A 16542-nucleotide genomic window follows, 5' to 3' on the forward strand; every position below is an offset into this window, starting at 1 on the left:
AATCTGAGGTACAGAAGGAATGAAAACATTAATGATAGAAATCAGGCCATGAGGAGAGAGGAAAGAGGACTCCTTCTCGTGTGCTGGGGTCGTAAGTTGACTAGAGCACACGACATCCTGGAAGATCTCCTGACCAATGAGACTGAATTTACATGAATCAGAGGAAGTGCGTAGCATTAGAGAACCAAGGTTGTGGTCCCAAGAACTTGCATTTTATTAGAATGAGTTTATGGTAGAGATGTTTTTAGAGGAGAGTCATTTTCAGATAAGCTTAAAAAAAAAAAAAAGAAAGAAAAGAAAAGCATAAACAGCTTGATTTCTTCAAGTTGAAAGTACTGTTGAAGACTCTGTGGTTCTTCACTGAATGGAAACACTTTGGATGTTATTATGGAGATAACACTGGAGAAGTTTCCTTTGGATCGAGATCAAGGCACTTTGTATGTTCTACTGACTATCCAAATGTTCATTATTTATCCAAGTCAGTGTCTCTTATAAATATTGTAGATGCATTAAACTATCAAGTAGGTCTTCATGTAGGAGCCAACTTTAATCACCTGTTAGTGGCAAATTGGAGCCTTGGTTTTGGAAAGATTTTCACACATTCTCTCAAGGTAAAGTCCAATGGAGTTTAGAATCAATTACAGATACTTGTGATCAATGCACTAAAATGGAAGGAATGACCAGGTCTCCATTTGTGGCCTGTGCTGCATTTGGCTGCTAAGCTTTTTTTTCCTTTTCTTATTGATTGATTGATTGATTGATTTAAATTTCTTCAGTGTAACAGAATTCATTGTTTATGCACCACACCCAGTGCTCTGTGTGATTCGTGCCCTCCATAATACCCACCACCAGGCTCACCCAACCTCGCACTCCTCGCCCCTTCGAAACCCTCCAATTGTTTTTAACAATGGTCTCTCATGGTTGGTTGGAAAGGTCTGATTGATAGCACTTGCCACTTTTCTTGGTATAAATATTCCTACTGTGGCTGATTTAAAGTTACTCATAAATAATGACATAATTAAATTCTGAGCACAACTGGTTGTCACTAGCTGATATGAGCTGGTTCTAGCACATGACTGGGCTGGTGACTTAATTCTAAAACTGTATGAAGTATCATCTGTTGGTCACCCACAGGTTTTCCTAGGTGAACAAAATATGGAGATGAGGAGAGTCTGAATTTAGGTAAAGTATAATAGTTTAAAATAAAATAATGAAAATGGTTAATGTCTTCCATGAAGAGTGAAGAGGTCCACGTGCTTTATCCAGGAGAGGTGGCAGCTGAATGTTGATTTAAAGTTCTTTGTGTTTAGGGAGGATTTTTTTGATAGAGTATGGTTTCCAGTTGCTTTCCATTCCTAAGGATCAAATCCAGATAAACGTAGTCTGAAACATTCCCCTTTCCTACCCAGTAATTATGCATTGCTTTAAAAAAGATTTTGGAAGAAGTTTTTGTTGTTGTCGTTTTGTTTTGTTTTTGTTTTTGTTTTTTTTGTTTTGTTTTGTTTTTTGTTTGTTTCTGAAGTTAAACTTTTTCTTTTTCTTTTTTTTTTTTAATTTGTTGTTGGTTGATCCATTCTTTGCACTTTAAATCCTTCTAGCTCTTTACAGTAGTTGGAGAATTATGCAGTTGAGAGAGGGAAGGTCCAAGGAGAAACTTTTGAGGCCAAAGAATTCAACAGAGTTTAAAATATAGGAAGGCAGGAGCTGTTTATTCCCCATCACCCGAGCTGGGAGCTCCATTCCTAACTGACCCCTCCACTCCCTGGCATAGAACCTATTTCACTGTTGTATGAATTCTAGCTCCAGAAGCTCTCTCCTGAATTTTCCCTAGCCTTTCTTCTCAAATCACTGGCCCATTTTAAGCCATTTTCTGTAAAATTGTATTATGTTCTTTTTTTTTTAGCTGAAATAAGCAGATAGAGAATTGTTGGCCAGATGTATAAAAATTTGGCACCAATCTGACAGTTTTCCCTCAGGTAACATTCTGTCTTAAGCTGTGCTTCTTGGAGAAAGAGTGGTGATTTTAAGTCCGTCCATGATGTGACAAATGTAAGATTGAATATATTTTGTGCATCTTTTTATTGGTCTAATCTATAAGATTATACCATTTTCAAGAGGTTATCAGTCATGACTGGCTTAAAATTCATGTGTTTCAGTGTTCTTAGGTTTATTTATTTTTTTTAAAGATTTTATTTCTTTATCCGAGAGAGACAGAGAAAACACAGAGAGACAGAGCATGGATAGTAGAGATGGGGGGAAGAGAGAGGGAGAAGCAGACTCCCCACTGGGGGGGGGGCTTACTTCCAGAACCCCAAGATCATGACCTGAGCCAAAGGCAGATGCTTAACCAGCTGAGCCACCCAGGTGACCCTCAGTGTTCTTGGTTTTAATTACCCTGAATCCCTTTCTTTTCTGTAAAAAGAGTACACTCCAGTTTATACAAAACTTCTCAATTCTTCTATTTCTCTTACTGTAAATTTTGGAAATAACTTAGGCTTGTTAATGGTGTAGTAAAATCCCTAGCAAGGGAAAAAAAAATGTAGTTCACAGACTAGGTTGAACAGGCAAATATCTGCCAACTTAAAACATTTTTCTCAAATAATAAATTAGTTCACAAATGATAGATTGAGTGGTTGTATTAATTACTTACTAATTAATTTATGAATCCAACCCTTATTAAAGGCACTACTTTGAATGAAACATATATGTGAGGAATATACTGAGAAAAAAACCTAGGAGTTGATGGTCTCCTAATATGGCTAAATGCTTTGAAATGTTACATATAAACACATGTGTGGGACCAATCACTTGTCTTTTTCAAATGAGTAAATTAAGGCTTCAATAATTTATTTATAAGATTTAAGTGTGTCACAGAATTCAAGTGTGGAGTAATAATCCGAATGCAACTCTTACTGGCTTCAAAATCTCTACTTCCTCTGGTTTTGTGTAGCTTTCTGCAGAGAACGATACATGAAAATATAATGCATAGTTCTTGTTTTAGAAAATTTTAGTCTCAATGAAGAAAAAAGACACACCTGATGATCAGTATTACTTAGAAACAATGCATTTGGTTTAAAATGTGATTAAAAGTAGGTTAAGTGGTAATGAAAATAAATGTGTCTTTAGAGTTAAAGGATAGAGAGAGATTCTTTGTAAGCTAAGGAGTCTCAGGGATTTAATTGTATTTACTCCATGTAATAAAACAGCCAGTACCTGTCCATCCATTCATCCATCCTATTGTCTTTCCATGCATCCTTCCATCCATCCATATCAGTAACTAATTTTTAAGGAAGAAGATGAATTTATTCAGAATATCTATAGATAGAGGTATTCTGATATTAAAGTATGGATATTTATAATTTTATGATTGCTGCTTCCTTCCAAATGTATGCAAATCACATATTTCTGAGAGTTATACTAATAAAGACAATAAAATTTATAAAGTAAGTCATATTTTAAGGCTGGTTTAGATTTACTACACACACACACACACACATCTAGAACAAAAAAATGCTTTAACATATTAACTTAAACTAAGAGAGGGATTGGATCGGTGGGGTAAGAAAAGAATCAGTTATGCAGCAATACAAAACCACCACCAAGATCTCAGACGCTTAACACCACAAAAATAACTCTGGTTTGCACACTGTCCACTTTGGGTTCTAGAGTCCTATGGAGGGAACTAATTGTCTTCTTACCTCAGTTTGGATTCAGCAATTTGTGACATCTGTCTTTCAGGACAATGCTTTATGTTTCGAGGACAAGGGGAACCTGGGTAGTCAAGAACCGGCTCTGAAAAACCTCATCTTCCAGATGACACACATCCTCACTGTCTCTGACATTTTATTGGCCAAAGCACAGTACGCAGACTCACCTAAGTGTAACCTTGGGAAAGCAAGGAAGCGGGTTCAGCTGTCTATCCCGGAGATAAAGGAGACCCATGAGCATCGGTGAGTGTTAATACTGTCCACCATGACAGAAAAGTGCAAATTGATACTGTTTAAAACCCAAAGAGATATTTACCAAGATAAAAAATACAGAAGACATAAAAAATATTTACCAGGAGAAAAACATAAACCTGGAGGTGAAATTAATTTTTTTTTCACTTTCCTGAAGCTAACATTACTGTATTTCTAAAGCCAAACCCTCCCTTTCATTCAGTGCTTAAAGTGTCCTGGAGAACAGAAAAGGAAACATTATATCATGCACACACACACATATGTTATACCTATATATACATTTACATATATAAGTTTATCTTATGTATGTATATATATATGCATAAACATATATACTTTCACATATGTGTGTATATGCATATACACACATATACAAATATACATATACACATATGTGAAGGTATGTGTGTATGCATAGATATACATATGGTATGCATATATACATATATGTGTATGTGTATATATGAATATACATATGTGTATATATGTATATATATGTATATCAGTATATCTATTTTTGCTATACCAGTGTATTTTATATGTATATATATAGATAGATAGAGAGATCTCTATCTAAATATATATCAACATATTATAATTTTTTCTCTAACTCGTGAGAATTTTTTTAAGTCAGTTGTGCATATATATATGTATATATACACATATATATGTGTATATATATATATATATTTAAAAATACTAACTTCTCTTCTTGGAAATGAGAGAATAGAAATATTTTTACTGTTGACAATTGTGCCCTCAAGTGTTAACATTATTCACAAGTGTTTAAGAGAATAATTAGTTTCATTTTACTCTATCATACTCGTACTATAATTATAACATGGCCTTTGTTCTATTTATACATACAAGTAGTATATTCTAGTATGAATTTTTGTGAAGAAGAAACACTTGATAATAGTCTACTACCCTAATGGTATTGTACAATGGGTCAGAAATGACCTTACCTTGGAGAAAAATTAAAAGACGCCTGCATTACAGATCAATTTCCTGATTTTCAGTTTAAATTCATCATGCTGAGCTATCCAAGGACACCTTTCTTTTGCTACCATGTGATGGAAATGATTTCCATGTGTTTTGTGATTCCACCCCATTCTGCCTTAGATAATACAGTGACATCAAACATTTCGGCTCTTCAATTGACTGGCTGACTGTGCCTTGTAAAAATTGCCTTTTATTGTCAGAATACTCTAAATTATAAATAAGAAGTGGACAACGAATTTGGGGCAAAAACAGTAGCACTCACATTTCAGAGTGATTTTAAATTTCAATATTATTTACAAATATGACATCAAACATTAGCGGTTTTATTTCATTTTCCTTTTAGAGGGATTCCAAATATGAAGTGACAGCCTTAACTAGGAATTTTCCTGTTTTTGTCAGTTTAATCCAGATCTTTGCTGTGCAGTTCTAGACACTGCCCTACTTCCTAGTTTTAAACAAGAAACAGTTGGCTAAACACATACACGCAACCCTGACAACTGGGCTGGGCCTTTGCACCTAATGTTTTGGTGATGCCTGCCTCATGTTGGTAGTTGTCTGGAAGCATCTTACTCTCCCTTAACCAGTTCATTAAATAGAACCCTAGTAAGAAAGTAATTGAGGCTGAATATTCATGAAATCTCAATTCTTTAACCAATCTTCTCTTAAAGGACATTTTCAGTTTTGTTATTGATTTGGTGTTAGTCATATCCAGGGTCCCCGGGCCACTGGTTGCAAGACACTTTGAGATTCATCTTTCTTGATGACTCTGGGATTCAAAGGCTGCCCTATTTGAGCTGCATTAACTCGTGAGCATTAACTCTTTAATGCTCACGGGTACTCCAGACGTCACCAAGGAGTGTTCTGTTGTTTATGTCTTGGGGGATGATCTGTTCTGAAAGTTCCATTTTTCACACTCTTGAATTACCACCTAAATGCCCACACATTTTTCTAAGCCCTCTTCAGTCTCAGTTCCCTTACTTGTCTATAAAATGGAAATAATTTAAGAAATAATAACTTCGAAACTCTAGCTCCATCAATAAAGAAGAAGGCATAGCACCTGCATTCTCTCAGAGTTCCTGGATTGGCCCCAACTCGGCATCACTGATTATATCTCCATGCTTTCCTGGAGCTCGGGTTCTGGAATTTGTCGCTGGGCAGAAAGCAGTGTGGGTTCCAGTAAAGCCCTCAGCCTCACGCCAGCGCAAATTTCTATTTGCTTCAGATTTCTCTGACTCCTCCCTCCTCTGTGCTTTATGTGCTGAGTGACTTTGGTCTCCCGCTACAGCAGAGAGTGCAGAGGAGAGAGAGAGGGCGCGGGCTTTGTGGAGACAGCAGCCGTGAGCTTAGGATGGAGGATGGAGAGAAAGAAGGACAGAAAGACTCAGGACAAAAGCACAGAGCACTCCATGACCTGTCTAGTGATGATTTTTTTTTAAGATTTTATTTATTTATTTGACAGAGAGAGATCACAGGTAGGTAGAGAGGCCGGCAGAGAGAGAGAGAGAGAGGAGGAAGCAGGCTCCCCACCGAGCAGAGAGCCCCATGTGGGACTCGATCCCAGGACTCTGAGATCACGACCCGAGCCCAAGGCAGCAGCTTAACCCACTGAGCCACCCAGGCGCCCCTAGTGATGGGGTTTTAATTAAGACTTTTTCCCACTTGGGAATTTGGAACCTTGGCGAATACACCCTCTCAGATATTTCAACATCGCTTTTGTCACTGATGAAGCTGAACTGGACGTTGCAGCTGACCACTGTGATCGTACAACCCGGCTTCCCAATACTGCCCCTTGAATATTTTATTGCTAAATTGGTAGGCTTTTTAAAAAATATATATATATTATTTATTTATTTATTTGACAGAGAGAGACACATTGGGAGAGGGAACACAAGCAGGGGGAGTAAGAGAGGGAGAAACAGCTTTCCCTTAGAGCAGGGAGCCCGACGTGGGGCTCGATCTCACTCTGGAGTCATGACCTGAGCCGAAGGCAGGCGCTTGAGGACCGAGTCACCCAGGTGCCCTGACAGGCTTCTTTTTAATGACTATGGAGGACTGGCCTTTGGAAGTTTATGGCATTGAGCAGCAAAGAATGTGAATGTCCAGTGGACAGAATGGCTCTGAAAAAGAGTGAAACCCAGATGGAACTGAGTCAGGCAGACTCTATTTCATCTTGGAACAGAAAAACGAAACTCTTAGCATGGGTGGTTGTAAATTCCCGAGCAAGAGCCTCGGCCTCCTTGGGGGTGGAAGTTCTGTCCCATCTATGGGACATATGAGAAATGTCAGACAAGCAGCACACCCCATGCCTTAGTAGGCATTATGGTGGGCTCCCTGGTGAGTTCTGAAGGTATCGAAAAGGTATGACAAATTAAATTTGTCACAATATCCCTTACTCTTTATCTGTTCTACTTTACTGATTTCTACCATTCTTAGTGCCTTCTTTTTACTTATTTTGGGTTTAATTTGTGCTTTCCCCCCCCTATTCTAGAACCATAGATAATTAATTTTACATTTGTTTTATCATCTAATGTGGACATTCAATGATACAGATTTCCCTCTTATGACTGATTCAATACACCCCTCAAATTGCATCCCTCAAATTTTGATATGCTTTCTTCATTTTCAATCAATTTGAAATATTTTCTAATTTTCCTGGTAATTTCCACTTCAGCATATAGTTATTTAAAGTTACATTGTTTAATTCCCAAAAACTTGAGAATTTTTTAAATATACTCTTATTGATTTCTAATATAATATTGTAATATTATATACAATAATACAGAAAATATACTGTATGATTTCTGTTCTTTCATTTGTTGAAACTTTGTTGTTATGTTTACTCACATAATTTAGTTACTTTCTATTTATTTGTCTAATAATTCCTCTTTTATTTACCCTTTCTGGCATTTTTCCTTCTCTTCCAACTAGTATTATTCTCCTGAACCTTAAAAAAAAAAAAAAAAGTGTGTGATTTTTTTTGGTTTGTTTTTGTTTTTTTAGCATTTTGTATAGAACAGATCTATTATAGATACATTCTGTTTTTTCTTTTTATAAAAATATACATTGAGGTTTTTTTTTAAAGACATTTTCTTAGGCTCTACAATTTGATTTTAGCACATTTGTTTTATTATCTTTCCATACTATAACAATGTTCCATTATCTACTGCTCCCCATGGTTCAGATGAGAGGTTGATATCTCTTTTACATGTATAATATGTCTTTTTTTTTTCCTAGCTCCTTTTAAGATTTTACATTTATATTTGGTCTTCAACATCAATTTGATTATCATTTGCCTACCTGTTGTTATGTTTGAATTTATTTGATGAGCTTCTTGGATATGTACGTTAATACATTTCATTTATTTTGGAAATTTTTCAGCTGTGATCTCTTCAAACATTTCTTCTGCATTATCTGCCTTCTCTTTCCTGGACCTTTAATACAAATATGTTTGGCTGCATGGTATTTTCCACAGATATCGTGGTTTCTTTACTTCTTCTTTCAGTCACTCTCTCTATCTATTTTTCTTTTTTTTAACTATTTGATTGTATTTATATTTCAATATGGATAGCTTCTATCTGACTTTAAGTTCACAGACTCTTTCCTCTGGTATGGCAAGTCTCTTGATAGACTACTTACAGTAATTCTTCCTCTTCGTATTGTATTTTTATTTCTTTCATTTACATTTGGCCTTTCCTTTTTTTTTTTTTTAAGATTTTATTTATTTATTTATTTATTTGAGCTGGCAGGGGGAGAGAGAGAGAGAGAGAGAGAGAGAACATGAATAGGGCTGGGGGAAGAGGCAGAAGGAGAAGCAGATTCCACATTAAGCAGGGATCCCAAAGCAGGGCTTGATCCCTGGACCCAGGAGATCATGACCTGAGCCAGAAGCAGATGCCTAACTGACTGAGCTACCCAGGTTCCCTACATTTAGCTTTTAAACTGTGGTCATATCTGTACTATTTCCCTTTTTTTCCCCCACACAAATTGTCTAGAAATCAATTATGTTAGTTTATTCAATATATCTGTCATATTTAAGTCCCCTGTCTCATAATCAATAGATATTGAGATTGTGGGCATGTTTTTATTTCTCTTTCTTTAGACCATGTACCACATTTTTATTCATATATATTAAAATTTTTATATATTCTTCACATATCTTGCAACTTTTATTCTAGAATGATTCTTGTGAATAAAATAACATTATAGAGGAAATTAATTGTATTTAGCTCCAGAAAAAGGTGCATCCCTTCTTTGGGGCACTTGTGTTGGGGGTGGGGTTACTCCATCTAATATGTTTTTGATCTCTGGGGTTTATTTTGGTTTCCATTATATTTAGATTATTACTGGCTTCAGATTTAGCAAGTCTTGAGATCTAAACACCAGTGAGAATCTAGATTTCTCTTTGTAATTAATAACCCAACCACTGGTTTCCTGAATAGAAAGGAATAGAAGGGCAACTCTCTTTTTTTTACTTCCCCATTTCCAGATTTGGGGCTTCTGGTAAGTTCTCTTTGTCCTCCATTTCTACAATGAGTTTTTCACATTCAGGAGATTCCTCTGCTCTGATGCTCTCTGTTTTGCTTTCTTTCTTAGTTTTTGTTTGTTTGTTTTTAGATTTTAAGTAATCTTTACACCCAAACTGGGACTCAAACTGATAACCCAGAAATCAAGAGTCACATGTTCTAGAGAGGGAGGAGTCAAGATGGCGGAGAAGTAGCAAGCTGAGACTGCTTCAGCTAGCCGGAGATCAGCTAGATAGCTTATCTAAAGATTGCAAACACCTGAAAATCCATCGGCAGATCGAAGAGAAGAAGAACAGCAATTCTGGAAACAGAAAAACAACCACTTTCTGAAAGGTAGGACCGGCGGAGAAGTGAATCCAAAGCGACGGGAAGATAGACCCCGGGGGGAGGGGCCGGCTCCCGGCAAGCAGCGGAGCAACCGTGCACAAAATCAGGACTTTTAAAAGTCTGTTCCGCGGAGGGACATCGCTCCAGAGGCTAAACCGGGGCGAAGCCCACGCGGGGTCAGCGTGGCCTCAGGTCCCGCAGGGTCACAGAAGGATCGGGGGTGTCTGAGTGTCGCAGAGCTTGCGGGTATTGGAACGGGAAAGCCGGCTACAGAGACAGAGCCGACAGTAAGCTCGCAGCTCCGTGTTACCTTGAACCGGTCGCAGGCTCGGTGAGCTCGGAGCGCGGCCGGAGGTCAGGCAGACGGGAGTAACTGGGCGCTGTTCTCTGAGGGCGCACTGAGGAGTGGGGCCCTGGGCTCTCGGCTCCTCCGGGCCGGAGACCAGGAGGCCGCCATTTGTATTCCCGTCCTCCGGAACTCTACGGAAAGCGCTCAGGTAACAAAAGCTCCTGAAAGCAAACCCGAGCGGATTACTCACCCCGGCCCCGGGTAAGGGCGGTGTAATTCCGCCTGGGGCAAAGACACTTGAGAATCACTACACCAGGCCCCTCCCCCAGAAGATCAACAAGAAATCCAGCCGAGACCAAGTTCACCTACCAAGGAGTGCGGTTTCAATACCAAGGAGAGCAGCAGAATTCCAGAGGAGGAGAAAGCCAAACACGGAACTCATGGCTTTTTTCCTGGGATTTTTTTTAGTCTTGCAGTTAATTTGATTTTTTCTTTTTCATTTTTTTTTTTTTTCTCGCCTTCGGGTAAAATTTTTTTTTTTAACTGTTACCTTTTTCTTTTTTAACGATTTTTTACTAGTTTATCTAATATATATATTTTTCTTTTTCACATTTTTCTTAGGTGTTTTCTTTTTTTAAAAATTCTTTTCTTTTCTTTTCTTTTTTTTTTTCTTTTCTTTTTGTTTTTTTTTTCTTTCTTCCTTTTTGAACCTCTTTTTATCCCCTTTCTCCCCACTCACGATTTTGGATCTCTTCTAATTTGGTTAAAGCATATTTTCCTGGGGTTGTTGCCACCCTTTTAGTATTTTACTTGCCCCTTCATTTACTCTTATCTGGACAAAATGACAAGACATAAAAATTCAACACAAAAAAAAGAACAAGAGGCAGTACCGAAGGCTAGGGACCTAATCAATACAGACATCGGTAATATGTCAGATCTAGAGTTCAGAATGACAATTCTCAAGGTTCTAGCCGGGCTCGAAAAAGGCATGGAAGATATTAGAGAAACCCTCTCGAGAGATATAAAAGCCCTTTCTGGAGAAATAAAAGAACTAAAATCTAACCAAGGTGAAATAAAAAAAGCTATTAATGAGGTGCAATCAAAAATGGAGGCTCTAACTGCTAGGATAAATGAGGCAGAAGAAAGAATTAGTGATATAGAAGACCAAATGACAGAGAATAAAGAAGCTGAGCAAAAGAGGGACAAACAGCTACTGGACCACGAGGGGAGAATTCGAGAGATAAGTGACACCATAAGACGAAACAACATTAGAATAATTGGGATTCCAGAAGAAGAAGAAAGTGAGAGGGGAGCAGAAGGTATACTGGAGAGAATTATTGGGGAGAATTTCCCCAATATGGCAAAGGGAACGAGCATCAAAATTCAGGAGGTTCAGAGAACGCCCCTCAAAATCAATAAGAATAGGCCCACACCCCGTCACCTAATAGTAAAATTTACAAGTCTCAATGACAAAGAGAAAATCCTGAAAGCAGCCCGGGAAAAGAAGTCTGTAACATACAATGGAAAAAATATTAGATTGGCAGCTGACTTATCCACAGAGACCTGGCAGGCCAGAAAGAGCTGGCATGATATTTTCAGAGCACTAAACGAGAAAAACATGCAGCCAAGAATACTATATCCAGCTAGGCTATCATTGAAAATAGAAGGAGAGATTAAAAGCTTCCAGGACAAACAACAACTGAAAGAATTTGCAAATACCAAACCAGCTCTACAGGAAATCTTGAAAGGGGTCCTCTAAGCAAAGAGAGAGCCTACAAGTGGTAGATCAGAAAGGAACAGAGACCATATACAGTAACAGTCACCTTACAGGCAATACAATGGCATTAAATTCATATCTCTCAATAGTTACCCTGAATGTGAATGGGCTAAATGCCCCTGTCAAAAGACACAGGGTATCAGAATGGATAAAAAAACAAAGCCCATCTATATGTTGCCTCCAAGAAACACATTTTAAGCCCGAAGACACCTCCAGATTTAAAGTGAGGGGGTGGAAAAGAATTTACCATGCTAATGGACATCAGAAGAAAGCAGGAGTGGCAATCCTTATATCAGATCAATTAGATTTTAAGCCAAAGACTATAATAAGAGATGAGGAAGGACACTATATCATACTCAAAGGGTCTGTCCAACAAGAAGATTTAACAATTTTAAATATCTATGCCCCCAATGTGGGAGCAGCCAACTATATAAACCAATTAATAACAAAATCAAAGAAACACATCAACAATAATACAATAATAGTAGGGGACTTTAACACTCCCCTCACTGAAATGGACAGGTCATCCAAGCAAAAGATCAGCAAGGAAATAAAGGCCTTAAACGACACACTGGACCAGATGGACATCACAGATATATTCAGAACATTTCATCCCAAAGCAACAGAATACACATTCTTCTCTAGTGCACATGGAACATTCTCCAGAATAGATCACATCCTCGGTCCTAAATCAGGACTCAACCGGTATCAAAAGATTGGGATCATTCCCTGCATATTTTCAGACCACAATGCTCTAAAGCTAGAACTCAACCACAAAAGGAAGTTTGGAAAGAACCCAAATACATGGAGACTAAACAGTATCCTTCTAAAGAATGAATGGGTCAACCGGGAAATTAAAGAAGAATTGAAAAAAATCATGGAAACAAATGATAATGAAAATACAACGGTTCAAAATCTGTGGGACACAACAAAGGCAGTCCTGAGAGGAAAATATATAGCGGTACAAGCCTTTCTCAAGAAACAAGAAAGGTCTCAGGTACACAACCTAACCCTACACCTAAAGGAGCTGGAGAAAGAACAAGAAAGAAACCCTAAGCCCAGCAGGAGAAGAGAAATCATAAAGATCAGAGCAGAAATCAATGAAATAGAAACCAAAAAAACAATAGAACAAATCAACGAAACTAGGAGCTGGTTCTTTGAAAGAATTAATAAAATTGATAAACCCCTGGCCCGACTTATCAAAAAGAAAAGAGAAAGGACCCAAATAAATAAAATCATGAATGAAAGAGGAGAGATCACAACTAACACCAAAGAAATACAAACTATTATAAGAACATACTATGAGCAACTCTACGGCAATAAATTTGACAATCTGGAAGAAATGGATGCATTCCTAGAAACATATAAACTACCACAACTGAGCCAGGAAGAAATAGAAAGCCTGAACAGACCCATAACCAGTAAAGAGATTGAAACAGTCATTAAAAATCTCCAAACAAACAAAAGCCCAGGGCCAGACGGCTTCCCGGGGGAATTCTACCAAACATTTAAAGAAAAACTAATTCCTATTCTCCTGAAACTGTTCCAAAAAATAGAAATGGAAGGAAAACATCCAAACTCATTTTATGAGGCCAGCATCACCTTGATCCCAAAACCAGACAAGGATCCCACCAAAAAGGAGAGCTATAGACCGATATCCTTGATGAACACAGATGCGAAAATACTCAACAAAATACTAGCCAATAGGATTCAACAGTACATTAAAAGGATTATTCACCACGACCAAGTGGGATTTATTCCAGGGCTGCAAGGTTGGTTCAACATCCGCAAATCAGTCAATGTGATACAACACATCAATAAAAGAAAGAACAAGAACCATATGATACTCTCAATAGATGCTGAAAAAGCATTTGACAAAGTACAACATCCCTTCCTGATCAAAACTCTTCAAAGTGTAGGGATAGAGGGCGCATACCTCAATATCATCAAAGCCATCTATGAAAAACCCACCGCAAATATCATTCTCAATGGAGAAAAACTGAAAGCTTTTCCGCTAAGGTCAGGAACACGGCAGGGATGTCCATTATCACCACTGCTATTCAACATCGTACTAGAGGTCCTAGCCTCAGCAATCAGACAACAAAAGGAAATTAAAGGCATCCAAATCGGCAAAGAAGAAGTCAAATTATCACTCTTCGCAGATGATATGATACTATATGTGGAAAACCCAAAAGACTCCACTCCAAAACTGCTAGAACTTATACAGGAATTCAGTAAAGTGTCAGGATATAAAATCAATGCACAGAAATCAGTTGCATTTCTCTACACCAACAGCAAGACAGAAGAAAGAGATATTAAGGAGTCAATCCCATTTACAATTGCATCCAAAACCATAAGATACCTAGGAATAAACCTAACCAAAGAGACACAGAATCTATACTCAGAAAACTATAAAGTACTCATGAAAGAAATTGAGGAAGACACAAAGAAATGGAAAAATGTGCCATGCTCCTGGATTGGAAGAATAAATATTGTGAAAATGTCTATGCTACCTAAAGCAATTTACACATTTAATGCAATTCCTATCAAAGTACCATCCATCTTTTTCAAAGAAATGGAACAAATAATGCTAAAATTTATATGGAACCAGAAAAGACCTCGAATAGCCAAAGGGATATTGAAAAAGAAAGCCAACGTTGGTGGCATCACAATTCCGGACTTCAGGCTCTATTACAAAGCTGTCATCATCAAGACAGCATGGTACTGGCACAAAAACAGACACATAGATCAATGGAACAGAATAGAGAGCCCAGAAATAGACCCTCAAATCTATGGTCAACTAATCTTCGACAAAGCAGGAAAGAATGTCCAATGGAAAAAAGACAGCCTTTTCAATAAATGGTGCTGGGAAAATTGGACAGCCACATGCAGAAAAATGAAATTGGACCATTTCCTTACACCACACACAAAAATAGACTCAAAATGGATGAAGGACCTCAATGTACGAAAGGAATCCATCAAAATCCTTGAGGAGAACACGGGCAGCAACCTCTTCGACCTCTGCCGCAGCAACATCTTCCTAGGAACAACGCAAAAGGCAAGGGAAGCAAGGGAAAAAATGAACTACTGGGATTTCATCAAGATCAAAAGCTTTTGCACAGCAAAGGAAACAGTTAACAAAATCAAAAGACAACTGACAGAATGGGAGAAGATATTTGCAAACGACATATCAGATAAAGGACTAGTGTCCAGAATCTATAAAGAACTTAGCAAACTCAACACCCAAAGAACAAATAATCCAATCAAGAAATGGGCAGAGGACATGAACAGACATTTCTGCAAAGAAGACATCCAGATGGCGAACAGACACATGAAAAAGTGCTCCATATCACTCGGCATCAGGGAAATACAAATCAAAACCACAATGAGATATCACCTCACACCAGTCAGAATGGCTAAAATCAACAAGTCAGGAAATGACAGATGCTGGCGAGGATGCGGAGAAAGGGGAACCCTCCTACACTGTTGGTGGGAATGCAAGCTGGTGCAGCCACTCTGGAAAACAGCATGGAGGTTCCTCAAAATGTTGAAAATAGAACTGCCCTATGACCCAGCAATTGCACTATTGGGTATTTACCCTAAAGATACAAATGTAGTGATCCAAAGGGGCACATGCACCCGAATGTTTATAGCAGCAATGTCCACAATAGCCAAACTATGGAAAGAACCTAGATGTCCATCAACAGATGAATGGATCAAGAAGATGTGGTATATATACACAATGGAATACCCTGCAGCCATCAAAAGAAATGAAATCTTGCCATTTGCGACAACATGGATGGAACTAGAGCGTATCATGCTTAGCGAAATAAGTTCAAGCAGAGAAAGACAACTATCATATGATCTCCCTGATATGAGGAAGTGGTGATGCAACATGGAGGCTTAAGTGGGTAGAAGAAGAATCAATGAAACAAGATGGGATTGGGAGGGAGACAAACCATAAGTGACTCTTAATCTCACAAAACAAACTGAGGGTTGCCGAGAGGAGGGGTTTTGGGAGAAGGGGTTGGGATTATGGACATTGGGGAGGGCATGTGATTTGGTGAGTGCTGTGAAATGTGTAAACCTGGTGATTCACAGACCTGTACCCCTGGGGATAAAAATATATGTTTATAAAAAATAAAAAAAGTATTAAAAAAAAAAAAAAGAGTCACATGTTCTATAAACTGAGTCAGCCAGGTGTCTCATTTTGTGTTTTGAGCCTTCAGAAGGCCAAGTGTACACAGTGACGTCCTGGGGCAACTTGTAGGTATTTCCTGCTGTTCCTCTGTCCAAACCCCAGGTTTTGGTGGCAGTCTTGCAGTTTAGAGGGATTTATCATGGTTATCCTCATCTGTTCCCAGTCTTAGGTGGGCTCTGTAAGGCTCAGTGAGGATTATCTTTAGATATCCTGTTTCCCCCCTAAACTTGGTTGCATAAATTGCGTGTGCTCAGTGACAGCCATTTTGAAAGAGAAGTAGGTGGTACAGATCTTTCTTCCCTGGGCATCTGCAGGCATCTAAACCACCACTCAGAACCTTATGTGCTTCTAACACTGGGGCCTGTTTCTTTGCCCTGTGCTTCTAGGTAAATTCCTTCTCCCATCACTCTACCCAGTAATAAGACTGTGGCCAGTGCTTCTTTTATAGGAAGGTTTTGTTACTC

The sequence above is a fragment of the Mustela lutreola genome, chromosome 13 (genome assembly GCF_030435805.1).
Source record: "Mustela lutreola isolate mMusLut2 chromosome 13, mMusLut2.pri, whole genome shotgun sequence".
Taxonomy (NCBI): Eukaryota; Metazoa; Chordata; class Mammalia; order Carnivora; family Mustelidae; genus Mustela; species Mustela lutreola.